Source organism: Rosa chinensis, chromosome 5, assembly GCF_002994745.2.
Source record: "Rosa chinensis cultivar Old Blush chromosome 5, RchiOBHm-V2, whole genome shotgun sequence".
Classification (NCBI taxonomy): Eukaryota; Viridiplantae; Streptophyta; class Magnoliopsida; order Rosales; family Rosaceae; genus Rosa; species Rosa chinensis.
In genome coordinates, this window is record NC_037092.1 from 28,773,401 (window position 1) to 28,786,044 (window position 12,644).

The 12,644-nt window shown below is 51.5% G+C and overlaps 1 pseudogene; it reads right to left on the minus strand.

Annotated features, from left to right (window-relative positions):
• LOC112203579 overlaps positions 1-12,644 on the minus strand; it is a 33,141-nt pseudogene that overhangs the window by 1,320 nt on the left and 19,177 nt on the right.

Below are 12,644 nucleotides of genomic sequence, written 5' to 3' on the forward strand. Positions count from 1 at the left end.
GTGGAGCAACATAAACAAGTTTTTTTCTTAGACAAAACCTTTAGCCCAACAAGAACTTTGACTTTTGGCCAATCAGCCAAAAAAGACTAATATCATGAAAACAATAGTCAATTTGACCTCAGAAAACATCTAAAAAGAATGAAGTGTAGAATTGAAAAAGTGATGTTTTGAGCCTAAAAATGTGCTCATAACAATAATATCATTGTTCTTTTTTTACCTATTCGTTCATCAAATATAATATTTACGTCATAATGCATGAAAGAAATAACATAGTGCTAACTGCCTTTTCATGAATGTTTCCTTTTTCTTCCAATGGACCTTTGCATGCCTTTCCATCGATAAGAGAAGCATGTAAGGTGGAAGCCTTCTCCCTCAAGTCTGTGGGTACACTTGCCAAAATTGAGTCATTTTCATCTGTTGCTATCTAAGGAAAAGAAAAAAGAACTAAGAATATTAAATCACACATAAGTAGGCTAAACAACATACATGCAATGTATAATGGATGTAAGAATACAAGTGCTCAAAAGAGCATGTCGTTTCTACATGTTATTATCTCCACAATTACAGTCGGTATAAAAAAGTAGGCAGCTCATATGATACAGAATTTGCAACCTGGCCTGGAACAGAAGCAAAGTATACCTTTAGAGCTTTTTTCATATTCCCCTCCATTGTTCCATAAGGCTTTCTCTGTGGGATTCTCAGCAAGTAAAGTATCTCCTTCAAAGAATCCTAGAAATCGAAGCAAGTGCGTCCCAAACTGATTAACTTTGAACAATAAGGAGCATTATTAAATCAATAATCAGTAACAACCTGCATGGCCTTTGTTTCTGTGGTAGAAATGGGGTTGTGATGAGAGTTTCCACCTCCGATATCCGTACCTGCCAACCATGAATAGAGGTCAGAGGGAAGACCGGGCTAGCCGGCCTTCGACTGTCCGATACCTAAGTCAGATACATGTAAGAATGTAAACTAGGTAGGAGTAAATGGAGACTGGTGGCTTACCTTGAATAAGTGGAGAGACATGTATTTATAGTGTGGGGATGGGCTTGTCACCCCTTTGTTTCTAATGTGGGACTAGCTGTGGTCCACCCGATACCACTAGTGTATTGTATCGGCATCGTGTCAGGGCGTTATCGGCACCATTTCACGTGGCTAGTGAGTCTTGTGCTTCCGATACTTGTGCCTGAGAGGTATCTATACCAAAAAGTCCCCCAAGTCCCTGGTCAAGAGTTCTCTTGGGTGGTGTTGATGTCTAAAAGTCCAGCGGTAGCTGGACCCTAGCTAACGTTGATCCGGTGGGCGGATCGGTACTTGTGTTGTTCTCGAAGCTACCGTTATCTGTCAAATGAAATACAATGGGCGTCAGAGGGAGACCGCGCCGGGCGGTCTTCTGCTCTCCGATGCCTAAGTTAGTCAATGTATTTGTGTTGACAAAGTAACAGTAGGTAAGTGTTGACAAAGTAACAGTAGGTAAGTGTTGAATGCGTAATTAATGAGGAGAGAGGAGAGAACCTTTTATAGGTGAGGAAGAGGTTGATCTTCTCTTTGTTTTCGATGTGGGACTGACATGCTTCAGTTCCCAGTTTCAGAAGCTTCTGATGCCATCTTGGCGTGGCGCGTGGCGGTGCGTCGGCGGCGATCTGGAGGTGGTCCGACGCCGAGGCCGTAGCCTGTCTGGCGGTGTGTCTGCATGTCATTCCTTTAGTTGAAATTAGTACCTTTGGCGGTACAATGAGCGTGGCCCATTATAGCTAATTATGCTTGCAAATGTACATGCATGTACAAGTCCCCCAATTCCCTAGTCAAGGAGGGCAATCTTGGTTGGGGAGTTGCTCGGTGGTTTGAAGCATTTTCTTCCGCTAGACTTGCAAGAGCATAATTAGCGTCAGTGCGTCGTCAACCGTTGGTTTTACTGAGCAAACGCTTTATACCCTTTCGGGCGGGCCCCTGCTGGGCCCCCCAGGGAGTCCCCCACTCCCCGGCGAAGATAGACCTCCGGATGGTCAGCAAATTGTTTGTTGAGGGGGAGCTGCACGGAGCAGAGGGTGTTGGGTAGCGAGCCCAATGTGACACCCAAATGACGGGGGTCAACGTGCCTGATCAGGGCCGTCGTAGACTGTTGACTAGTCCCCGTGTCCCGTAGGGACGGTCTGACGGTAACGCCGCGTGGCGGTCATTGTCAGAGTGAGGCGTGGCCTCGGGATTCGCAGTTTGGCGGATATCCCCCCGCTAAATGTAGCAGGAAGCAGCGTCCGGTAGACGCGGCTGTCGGTATTTTGTTGAACGATATTGCGTTCAACAAAGTACGCAGTTTGCAAGATGAAAGGGGGTTCCGCCGAAGATGTATAGCGGAAGACACCCCGCTTGCAGGATGGCTATGGGGAAGTTCCGCTGTCGGGGTTCCGCTCAGCGGAGACTTCCTCACATGGAATATGACAAGGGAGAAGTTCTGCTGGCGGGGTTTCGCTCAGCGGAGACTTCATCACTTGGAAGAGGACAAGGGAGAAGTTCCGCTGGCGGGGTTTCGCTCAGCGGAGACTTCATCACTTGGAGGATGACAAGGGAGAAGTTCCGCTGGCGGGGTTTCGCCCAGCGGAGACTTCATCACTTGGAAGAGGACAAGGGAGAAGTTCCGCTGGCGGGGTTTCGCTCAGCGGAGACTTCATCACTTGGAGGATGACAAGGGAGAAGTTCCGCTGGCGGGGTTTCGCCCAGCGGAGACTTCGTCACTTGGAGGATGAGAAGGGAGAAGTTCCGCTGGCGGGGTTTCGCTCAGCGGAGACTTCGTCACTTGGAAGATGACAAGGGAGAAGTTCCGCTGGCGGGGTTTCGCTCAGCGGAGACTTCGTCACTTGGAGGATGACAAGGGAGAAGTTTCCGCTGGCGGGGTTTCGCTCAGCGGAGACTCGGACGGTTGGTGAAGTTATCGCAGTGGTTACTTCCACCAGACGCTTCGTCTGGTGGTAGTAGACACGTGTCCAACCCGCAGGGGGTTAGCGTGCGGAGGCCTATCCCCTAAGCCTGGCTGTCTGCTTACCATAAATGATAGTAATTACGGGTTTCGAAAACGAAGCGACGCCTCGGTTAATCCGGGTAGTAAGTGGAGGTCTGTGACACGTGTACGGCTGTCGATTGATGTCGTTTTGCAGCGGACGGCGGAGGACGCGCTGATGTTGACATAAAAGGGGGGGGGGAAAGCCAGCGAGATTTGACACTTTGGTAAAAGCTTCAAACCCACAGTCGTGTTCTTATCGCTCTACTTGTCCGAGACTGAAGAAAGAGGTTGCCGGAGCTTGGAGATATTGTTCCCGGAGAAACGGCGATAGCGGCCCCCCAGGATTACCGTGCATCATAGTATCGTAGGCTTCACCACCGAGGTTGGTATCCGGATTTATTTTTCCTGTTTCATTGGAAACGGGGACCCAAGCGGCTGGCGGGGAGAGGGGAGGCGTTGCGGCAGGGCAACAGAAGGAGCGGATGCCTGCTCAGAGGCGTGGCCCTCAAAAGGGGAAAGTGGTGCAACCGGCGGAGCCGCCAGTGAGGGTGACGAGGACCGCCGCCGGGAACCAAAGGGCGCTGGAGAGAAAACGCCGGCAGGTTGATTCTCCTGACGAGGAAGAGGAAGAGGAGGTTGAGGTAATCGGGGCCCGCCGACAGAAGAAGGCTCGCCAAGCTCCTTCGAAAACTGTTGCGATGGAGGGAGAGACGCCCACCGGCAGTGATCTGGACTCGTTTGCCGAGTACGCTGCGTTCATGACAGATGGTGAGCGGGAGTTCCTCTTCCATCTATGCGAACGGCTAGGGTTCGGCGGCCTAGCGGGTATCTCGCGCCCCACGGCAATTGACCAATCGCCCTTCAGCTTGGCGTTTGGTCAAATATCGGCGGGACTGCACGACATGTTCGTGGCGGCGTCGAAGCGGCCCCTGATTGAGGGGGAGCTGAGGGATGAAATCCAAGGTCTCCAGAGGGAGTTGGCGGAGATGAAGGAGAAGCTGGGGGAGGCGGAGCGGGGGTTTGCCAAGGCGGAATGTGACTATGCCGACGTTCGCGGTAAGCTCAACGTAGCCATTGAGCGGGACTTGGAGAGGAATGAATATGTCTCCAAGTTGGAGCAAGACATAGTCCTGCTGCAGGAGCGGATAGCCGCCAAGGACAAAAAACTCATTGTTGTGCAGCGGGAGTCCGCCGACCGAATGGCTGAAGTGAAGCGGTTGGGGGGTGAGGTTACCCAGCTGAGGGCTGAAGGGAGTACCGCTGCGGCCGCCGCCGTTGAGGCGTTCAAGCAGTCGGCGGAGTTTAAGAAGGCAATGATCGAGTCGGCGGAGTTTAAGAAGGCAATGATCGAGTCGGCGAAGGCTGGGGCCCGAGCAAATATAGACATGCTGAAGCGGAAGGGCGCCATTGACTTCGCCAAAGCGTCACAGCCTGACGCGCCGCCGGCTGAGAGTATCCCGTCGGAGACAGACGTGCCTGCCCCAGCCGGAGGTGCCTGCTCGGGCAGCGGAGAAAGTGGCGCTCATCCGGCGGAAGGGTCCCAGCAGACTCCCCACCCCACCCCACCCCGTCGGAGATGTCACGTGCCGGATTCCTGGAGGCACACACCCGGGCGGATGGTACCATGGAGACCCCCAGTCCGACTGCGCGAGGGTCCGACCAAGCGAGTCGATCGATCGTGCCGCCGCCCGCCGAAGCAGAAAATGTCGAAGGCAACCCCTGAAGCCGGCCGAGGCCGCTGGAGACCTTCCTAGTTTTTTTTTTTTTGTTTTGTTTTGTGGCCGCTGAGTCACGACAGCTTGTAAAGAATATTGAAAGTGAAATAAATTTCTGAATTGGTTTGCCATGATGTGTTCGCAAGTGCTAGTGTTTTGAGTAATATATATTTCTTCTGTCGATCAATGAAACATTAAAGGAATTAAGATTGGTCCAAGTGCACCACGTAGCGGACGAAGTCCGCCGACGATTGCTGGCGTTGCCAGTTGCCCTCAGTGCTAGACTTGGTAACAATGGTTTGAATAATTCCTCGTTTCATTGATAACTGACGGATCAGTGTACAAAAGTGGGGTAGTACCCGTTGGGTAGCTTCCCTTAGCTAAATATTTGAACAAAAAATTTAGCTAAGTCAAGATGCTCTTGGGTAGCGGTTTGACTATTTGTAGTAATACCGAAGGTGTTTAGTATTCCAAGGGTGGGTCGATGTGACGCCGTCCTTGTCCATTAAGTAGAAGGTGCCTGGGCTAACGACTTCCACAATTTTGTACGGGCCTTCCCATGTTGGGCGGAGTTTTGTTGGTGGCGGGATGACTTCCTTCATGACCGAGTCCCCCAATTGGAGGTTCCGGGCCTTGACCCTGGCGTTGTAGAAGCGCGATACCCGTTGTTTGTTTTGTAAATTGTGTAAATGGGCCTTGTGTCTTTTTTCCTCTAGGAGGTCCCTGTCCAAGTTGACGCCGTTGCTGTTGGTCTCCGGGCAGTAGCCGTTGACCCTAGCGGTGGGCTGAGTTACCTCAATAGGAAGGACAGCTTCTGTGCCGAACATCATACAAAAAGGGGTTTCGCCGGTGGCGGTAGTTGGAGTTGTCCGGATGGCCCATAGGACCTCTGGAAGTTTTTCTTCCCACAAACCCTTGGCGTCGTCGAGCTTCTTTTTTAGCAGCTTCTTGATTATCTTGTTTGCTGCTTCGACCTGGCCGTTGGTTTGGGGATGGGCGACAGATGCAAAACTTAACTTGGTGCCCAGGTTGGCGGCAAATGAGATGAGTTCCTTGTTGTTGAACTGTGTGCCGTTGTCTGTAATGATTGTATGTGGGACGCCATAGCGGCAGTAGATATTCTTCCAAAGGAAGCGGATTACCTTTGCGGTAGTTATTGCCGTCAGTGGCTCCGCTTCTACCCACTTACTGTTGTAGTCGATGGCGACAATGATGTACTTGAACTGGCCCTTGGCGGTTTGGAACTTTCCCATCAAATCAAGGCCCCACGTGGAATGAATCCATGGGCCAATGATGACTGACAGTGGTTCTGCCGGCGCGTGTGGGAGATCTGCATACTGTTGGCATTTGTGGCAAGACCTCGAAATCCGCCGAGCGTCATCACCAAGCGTGGGCCAGAAGTAACCTTGTCGCATTGTGCGGTTAGCCAAGGATCTGGCGCCCGAGTGGTTTCCGCATTCCCCGCCATGGATTTCTGCTAGGACGACCTTTCCCTCCTCTGGGGTTAGACAGCGGAGGTTGGGGTGGGTGAATCCCTGGCGGTAAAGCTTGCCGTCCTGGACGTTGTAGCGGGTTGCCCTGCGTTTGAGCTGTCTTGCGTGGACTTTATCTTCTGGCAATGTGCCGCTGCGCTTGTATGCAATGATTTCGTCCATCCAGCTGGGATTGACCTGAATGTTGAAAATCTCCGCCAGGGTCTTTGTGATACTTGGCTTGTCAAGGTATTCCACCCTTGTGTCCGCTGGACTCTGATGTGGTTGGGCGGTTGCCAGTCTCGCCAGTGAATCAGCCTTAGCATTCTTTTCCCTGGGGATTTGTGTGATGGAGTGAAATTTGAACTTTTTTAGCAAGGTTTTGACGTATCCCAAATATGCCGCTAACTGCTGGTCCTTGGCCTGGAAGCTGTCGTTGACCTGGTTAACGACTAGTTGCGAGTCGCTGAATATGTTGACGCTGTCAGCTCCCGAGTCAATGGCTTGGAGTAGACCGGCGACAAGTGCCTCGTATTTCGCCATATTGTTTGAAGCCTTGAAGTTGAATTTCAATGCGTACTCCGCGTTCAGTCCCCCGGGTCCTGTTAAGATAACTCCGGCGCCGCTGGCCTTGGCGCAAGCGGAGCCGTCCACGTGCAGGTTCCAATCTGACCGTAGGGGAGTTGCCTCCTCACCGTTTACTATTTCTGTTCCGGGCTCTGCTTGAGTACCGGGTTCCGCCTGACGCTCAGTAAGTTCAGCGATGAAGTCCGCCACTGCCTGGCCCTTCATGGCGGTTCTTGGCTTGTACTCTATGTCGAATTCCCTGAGCTCAATGGCCCACTTACTGAGGCGCCCCGAGTGTTCAAGGTTCTGCATCACTTGCCTCAGCGGTTGATTGGTTAACACATGGATCGTGTGAGCCTGGAAGTACTGCCGGAGGCGTCTGGCGGCAACGAAAAGTGCGAGGGCCAGTTGCTCCAACGGTGAATATCTTGTTTCTACTCCGTTCATGCCTCTGCCGGCGTAGAACACTGGGAGCTCATCCTGGCCCTCCCGCCGGACAATGGCGCAACTTATCGCCGTTGCCGAGACCGCTAGATAGATGAACAGTGTTTCTCCTTGCGCAGGGACAGAAAGGAGGGGGACTGCCGCCAGGTATTCCTTTAGGCCCTAGAACGCCGCCTGACACTCTGGGTTCCAGTCAATGAGCTTCTTGTGAGTTGTTTTGAGGAGTTTGAAGAATGGAGCACACCTATCAGTTAGTTGAGAGATGAATCGAGAAAGGGCGGTTAGCTTGCCCTGGAGGCACTGGACGTCCACCTTATACTCGGGGTTCGCCAGGTTAAGGATGGCCTGTACCTTATCCGGGTTAGCCTCGATACCTCGCTCGCTGACGATGTAACCGAGAAATTTGCTAGCGGTGACTGCAAAGAAACATTTTTCTGGGTTGAGGCGCATATCATAGGCCAGGAGGATGGTTACTATGATCCGGAGGTTTGCCACATGTCCACTGGCCTTTATGCTCTTAACTAGCATGTCGTCCACGTAGACTTCGATGATTTTGCCCAGATGCTCAGCGAACATGGCGTTCATCAACCGCTGGTAAGTTGCACCGGCGTTCTTCAGACCGAAAGGCATGACATTGTAGCAGTAGAGGCCTTTATCGGTGGTGAAGGTGGTGCATTCCTGGTCGCTGGGGTGCATCCTGATCTGATTGTATCCGGAGAAAGCGTCCATCATACTGAGGAGCTCGTGTTCGGCAGTTGAATCGACTAACTGATCGATACGAGGTAGCGGGAAACTATCCTTTGGGCATGCCTTGTTGAGATTTTTGAAGTCGACGCACATCCGCCACTTGCCGCTGGGCTTTTTGACCATTACCAAGTTTGAGATCCACTGGGGATAGATGACTTGGCGGATGAATCCAATGTTCCGTAGTTTGGCGACCTCCTCTCCGATTGCCCGGTATTTTTCCTCATCAAAGGCCCTCCGCTTCTGCTTGATAGGGTAAAAGGAGGGTTTGATGGTCAGCTTATGAGTGATAATTTCAGGGGAGATACCTGGCATGTCCGCGTAGGACCATGCAAAGACGGCGGCGTTGTCACGCAGGAATTGAGTGAGCTCTGCCTCCACCTCTGGATCCAGTTGGGCGCCTATGCGGACTGTCCGCTCAGGGTGCTCGTCTGAGATGCAGACAACCTTTAACGATGTGTCCGGGTTGACCGGCTCCTTCCTTACATATTTCTCCTCCTCATCCCTAGGATCCTCAAAGATGTTTGGTGGCGGTGCTTCATTACCCACCGTCAGAATTTCATGGCGGCGCGTTGACCGCGCCATAGTCGTTGAATAACATTCTCGTGCCAGCTGCTGGCTCCCCCTCACACAGCCTGTGCCGTTGGGCTTGGGGAACTTCATGAGAAGCATGTACCCGGCAATGATGCACTTGAGCTTGTTAAGCGCTGGTCGACCAATGATAGCGTTGTATGAACTGACACAGTCGACGATAATGAACTCCGTATGCACCTCCGCCATGCACGGACTAGTGCCAATAACCAAGCGCATGTAATCCGACCCTAGCGGTTGTGTGATGTCACCGGAAAAGCTGAGCAGTGGCTCGTGATCCTGGAGTAGTTTTTTGTTTCGCTTGAGATGGTCGTAGCAACCGCTGAAGATAACGTTGACAGCGGATCCGCTGTCCACTAAGATTCTCCCCACTGAGAATTTGCCAAGAATGGCATCGACCAAGAATGGGTCATCATGGGGTAAATGCACTCCGCGCTCCTCCTCCTCTGAGAAAGTAATAGGTTCCCAACCTGATCTCGGGAGTTTGGCGGATCTTTCGTAGCGGATGTTGCAGACTTCCTTCGGATGATTAGCGCTTGCATAGCGCTTTCTTGCCCTGTGGGACATGTTGGTGATTGGAGCACCGCCATCGATGGTGTTGATGCGGCCCAAGGTCTCGACGTTGGCAATTACTGGTGGTGGTTGGCTCACCCTGAACTGTTCCATCTTGCCGTCACGGTACAAGGTCTCAACGGCTGTTTTGAGAGCATTGCAGCTATTGGTATTGTGGCCGCTGTCCTCGTGGTATTTGCACCACTTGCTGGTGTTCCTGGGTTTACCCGTTTTTGGGTACTTTGGAGGGGGTGGCGGTGGAATCTGATCCTTGCACTGATTATAGATATCTTCATATGAGGCCGTTAAGACTGTGAAAACTGCATACCGCTGCGAGGACTCCGCCTGCTTGTTGCGGTTATCTCCATGGGTTGGGCGGTTTCCCCTGTTGTAAGGCTGGTCCTTCTGCCGCTTGTTCTGGTGGTGGCCCTGCTGCCACTCCCTTTTCTTGTCAGTTGGCGGTGCCGAAGGGTTCTTGTTAGCGGTTTCCTGGTGACTGGAGGATGGCTGTGTTGACTTTGTTGGCGTTGCTGGTGGTGGTGGGGTTTCTCCATATGTGATGAATTCCGCCTAAGCGTGAATGACCGCCTCACTCATGACGTGGTCATACGTCGCATTGGGATGACTGTAGTTGAGGTGATAGAGGAACGGTCCCTTGAGAAGTCCCTTTCTGAAGGCCGCTGATGCCATAGTTTTGTCTAGGTCGCGGCACTGAGACGCTGCCGCCCGCCACCTTGTGACGAAGGCCTTCAGTGATTCGTCCTCCCCCTGCTTAACGCTGAACAGCTGACTCGTGTTGTGATGCCCGGCCGACAATAAGATGAAACGGGAGAGGAAAGCGTGTGATAGTGCATGGAATGAGCTGACAGAACCTGGCGGACATTCAAAGAACCAGTTCATTGCCTCGCCATCCAGTGTTTCGCTGAACAAATGGCATAAGGTGGCGTCGTCGAAACCCTTGTTGTTGGTGACCTTCTTGAAGGTGTCCATGTGGACGAAGGGATCGGACAATCCGCCGTAGTGCGGCATCTTTGGGGTTTTTGCATATGCTGGTCTGACAGCCTGCAGAATTGCAGCGGAAAAGGGCCCGGGTCTGGAAGTGAAGAGCGGATTCCGAGTTGGCGCTGGGACGCCCGACTCCGCCCGAATCAATCTCTGCTCCAGTTGGTGCATCCTTTCCAATAGCTGGGCGGTCGCCTCGTCGGCGGAATCGGTCTGAATGATCCTCTGGGCTGGCCTGCACCTCGGCACAGGCGGATTACCCTCTGTCCTCGCCCTGGTTTCTGAGCGGTTGGTGTGTGGGAGTGATTCCGCCTCTTGCTCCAACATTAGCTGAGGTATGGGCGGCGGTCCCATTCCCAACAACTCAGGTGGGTTCAGCGGTACCTGCATCTGTATGACCGGCCCTGGTACCAATGTTCCGGTGCTGGGTCGACTACGCCTGGTGCTACGTGACTGCTCGCTCTGTGCTGGGCGGTCGGTGGCCGCCAGCGTCTTCTTTAGTTCCTCAAAACGTGTCATTAGTGTAGCCACCTGCCTTTGGGCTTCAGCCTTTTCCCTGTGCTCGTCCTCACGTTCTCTGTTTGCCTTGTGAAGATCCGCCAGTGCTAGCTCGTACATGGTGACGAGATCTTGGCCTGATGGGCGGCTGCTGCCTGGATTTGCCTCACCGCTGGGGTTGGCCGGGGTTGTGAATAGTGCGCGGTTAACGCCGATCGCGGGGTCGGAGGGTTGGGGGATGGCGGGCTGTTCTGCTTGCTCCTCCGCGTTTCCCCCGCTACCGTTAGTCATGGTGATTGTAGCGGGATGACCTTCTGTTCAAGGGTTCCCACAGACGGCGCCAATGTTGATGTCTAAAAGTCCAGCGGTAGCTGGACCCTAGCTAACGTTGATCCGGTGGGCGGATCGGTACTTGTGTTGTTCTCGAAGCTACCGTTATCTGTCAAATGAAATACAATGGGCGTCAGAGGGAGACCGCGCCGGGCGGTCTTCTGCTCTCCGATGCCTAAGTTAGTCAATGTATTTGTGTTGACAAAGTAACAGTAGGTAAGTATTGAATGCGTAATTAATGAGGAGAGAGGAGAGAGGAGAGAACCTTTTATAGGTGAGGAAGAGGTTGATCTTCTCTTTGTTTTCGATGTGGGACTGACATGCTTCAGTTCCCAGTTTTAGAAGCTTCTGATGCCATCTTGGCGTGGCGTGTGGCGGCGCGTCGGCGGCGATCTGGAGGTGGTCCGACGCCGAGGCCGTAGCCTGTCTGGCGGTGTGTCTGCATGTCATTCCTTTAGTTGGAATTAGTACCTTTGGCGGTACAATGAGCGTGGCCCATTATAGCTAATTATGCTTGCAAATGTACATGCATGTACAGGTGGGGAGTCTGTCCATGGTAAAAGTATCGGAAGTGCAAGGCGAGTATCCTTGCCACGTGACTTCCGTACAACCATTACCCCTAGTCCCCCAAGTCCCCAGCTAAGAGGAGTCTTGAATGGGGTGGTGATTTCATTTTCCAAGTAAAAACCGCGCAAGCATGCATTGGACATTTGGCGAGAGTGACTTCCTTAGGGTAACCAGTCCCCCGAGACCGAGGTCTGAGGGTTTAGACTAGGGTCTACTAGCATGTGGCATCATGTATGCTCAATATAAGGTGTAATCGATACACTTGGTGTCTGCAAGGATAGCCTTGGCTATGTCATCCCATTTTTGCATATGGCGATAGTAATAATTTTGGGGTGAAGCCGATAATGGCCGTAATGAATATAGCCGACAGTGGTTGTAATGATGTAGCCAATAGTGACTAGAATTTACTTGGCGATATCGTTATTATTAAGCTTGGCACAACCTTTCGTTTTGCATGTAGTGGCATGCAATCACATAATGGAGACAAATGAGATATGGCGATATTGTATAATGGAGAGAAGCCATGGCGATATCGTATCATGTAATGGAGAAATGATACATGGTAATATCATATGTTAGAGATAAAACATAGCAATGTTGTATAATAGAGAAACATGGCAATGTCGCATAGCGCATGGCGATACCGCGTGTGAGAGAAAGATAACTCATGTTGATATCAGATAATGACATATGGTGATATCGCGTGTTGGAGAAACAACTCGAGGTCATATCGCATAATAGAGGTAAAACAGCAATATTGTATAATAGAGATAAAGCATGGCGATATCGTGTAAGAGATAGATAAGACGTGGCAATATCAAGTGTTGGAGGAAGATAACTCATGCCGATATCAAATAATGACATGGCATTTCGCCTTGCTCGCATTTCATTTAGGCATTTCGCCTTAGTCTCATTTCATTTAGGCATCTTGCCTTGCTCGTATTTCATTTAGGCATCTTGCCTTGCTCGCATTTCATATAGGCATTTCGCCTTGATCGCATTTTATTTAGGCATTTCACCTTGGAGCATTTTGCATTGAAGCATCTCACATTGTGATCGCATTGGAGCAGTTTGCATTGACCAACATTTGTTTGGCGCGATGTATCGTGTATCATTTATGCATTCATTGGCGTATTTTGTAACATTCATTCATTCATTCATTGGCGT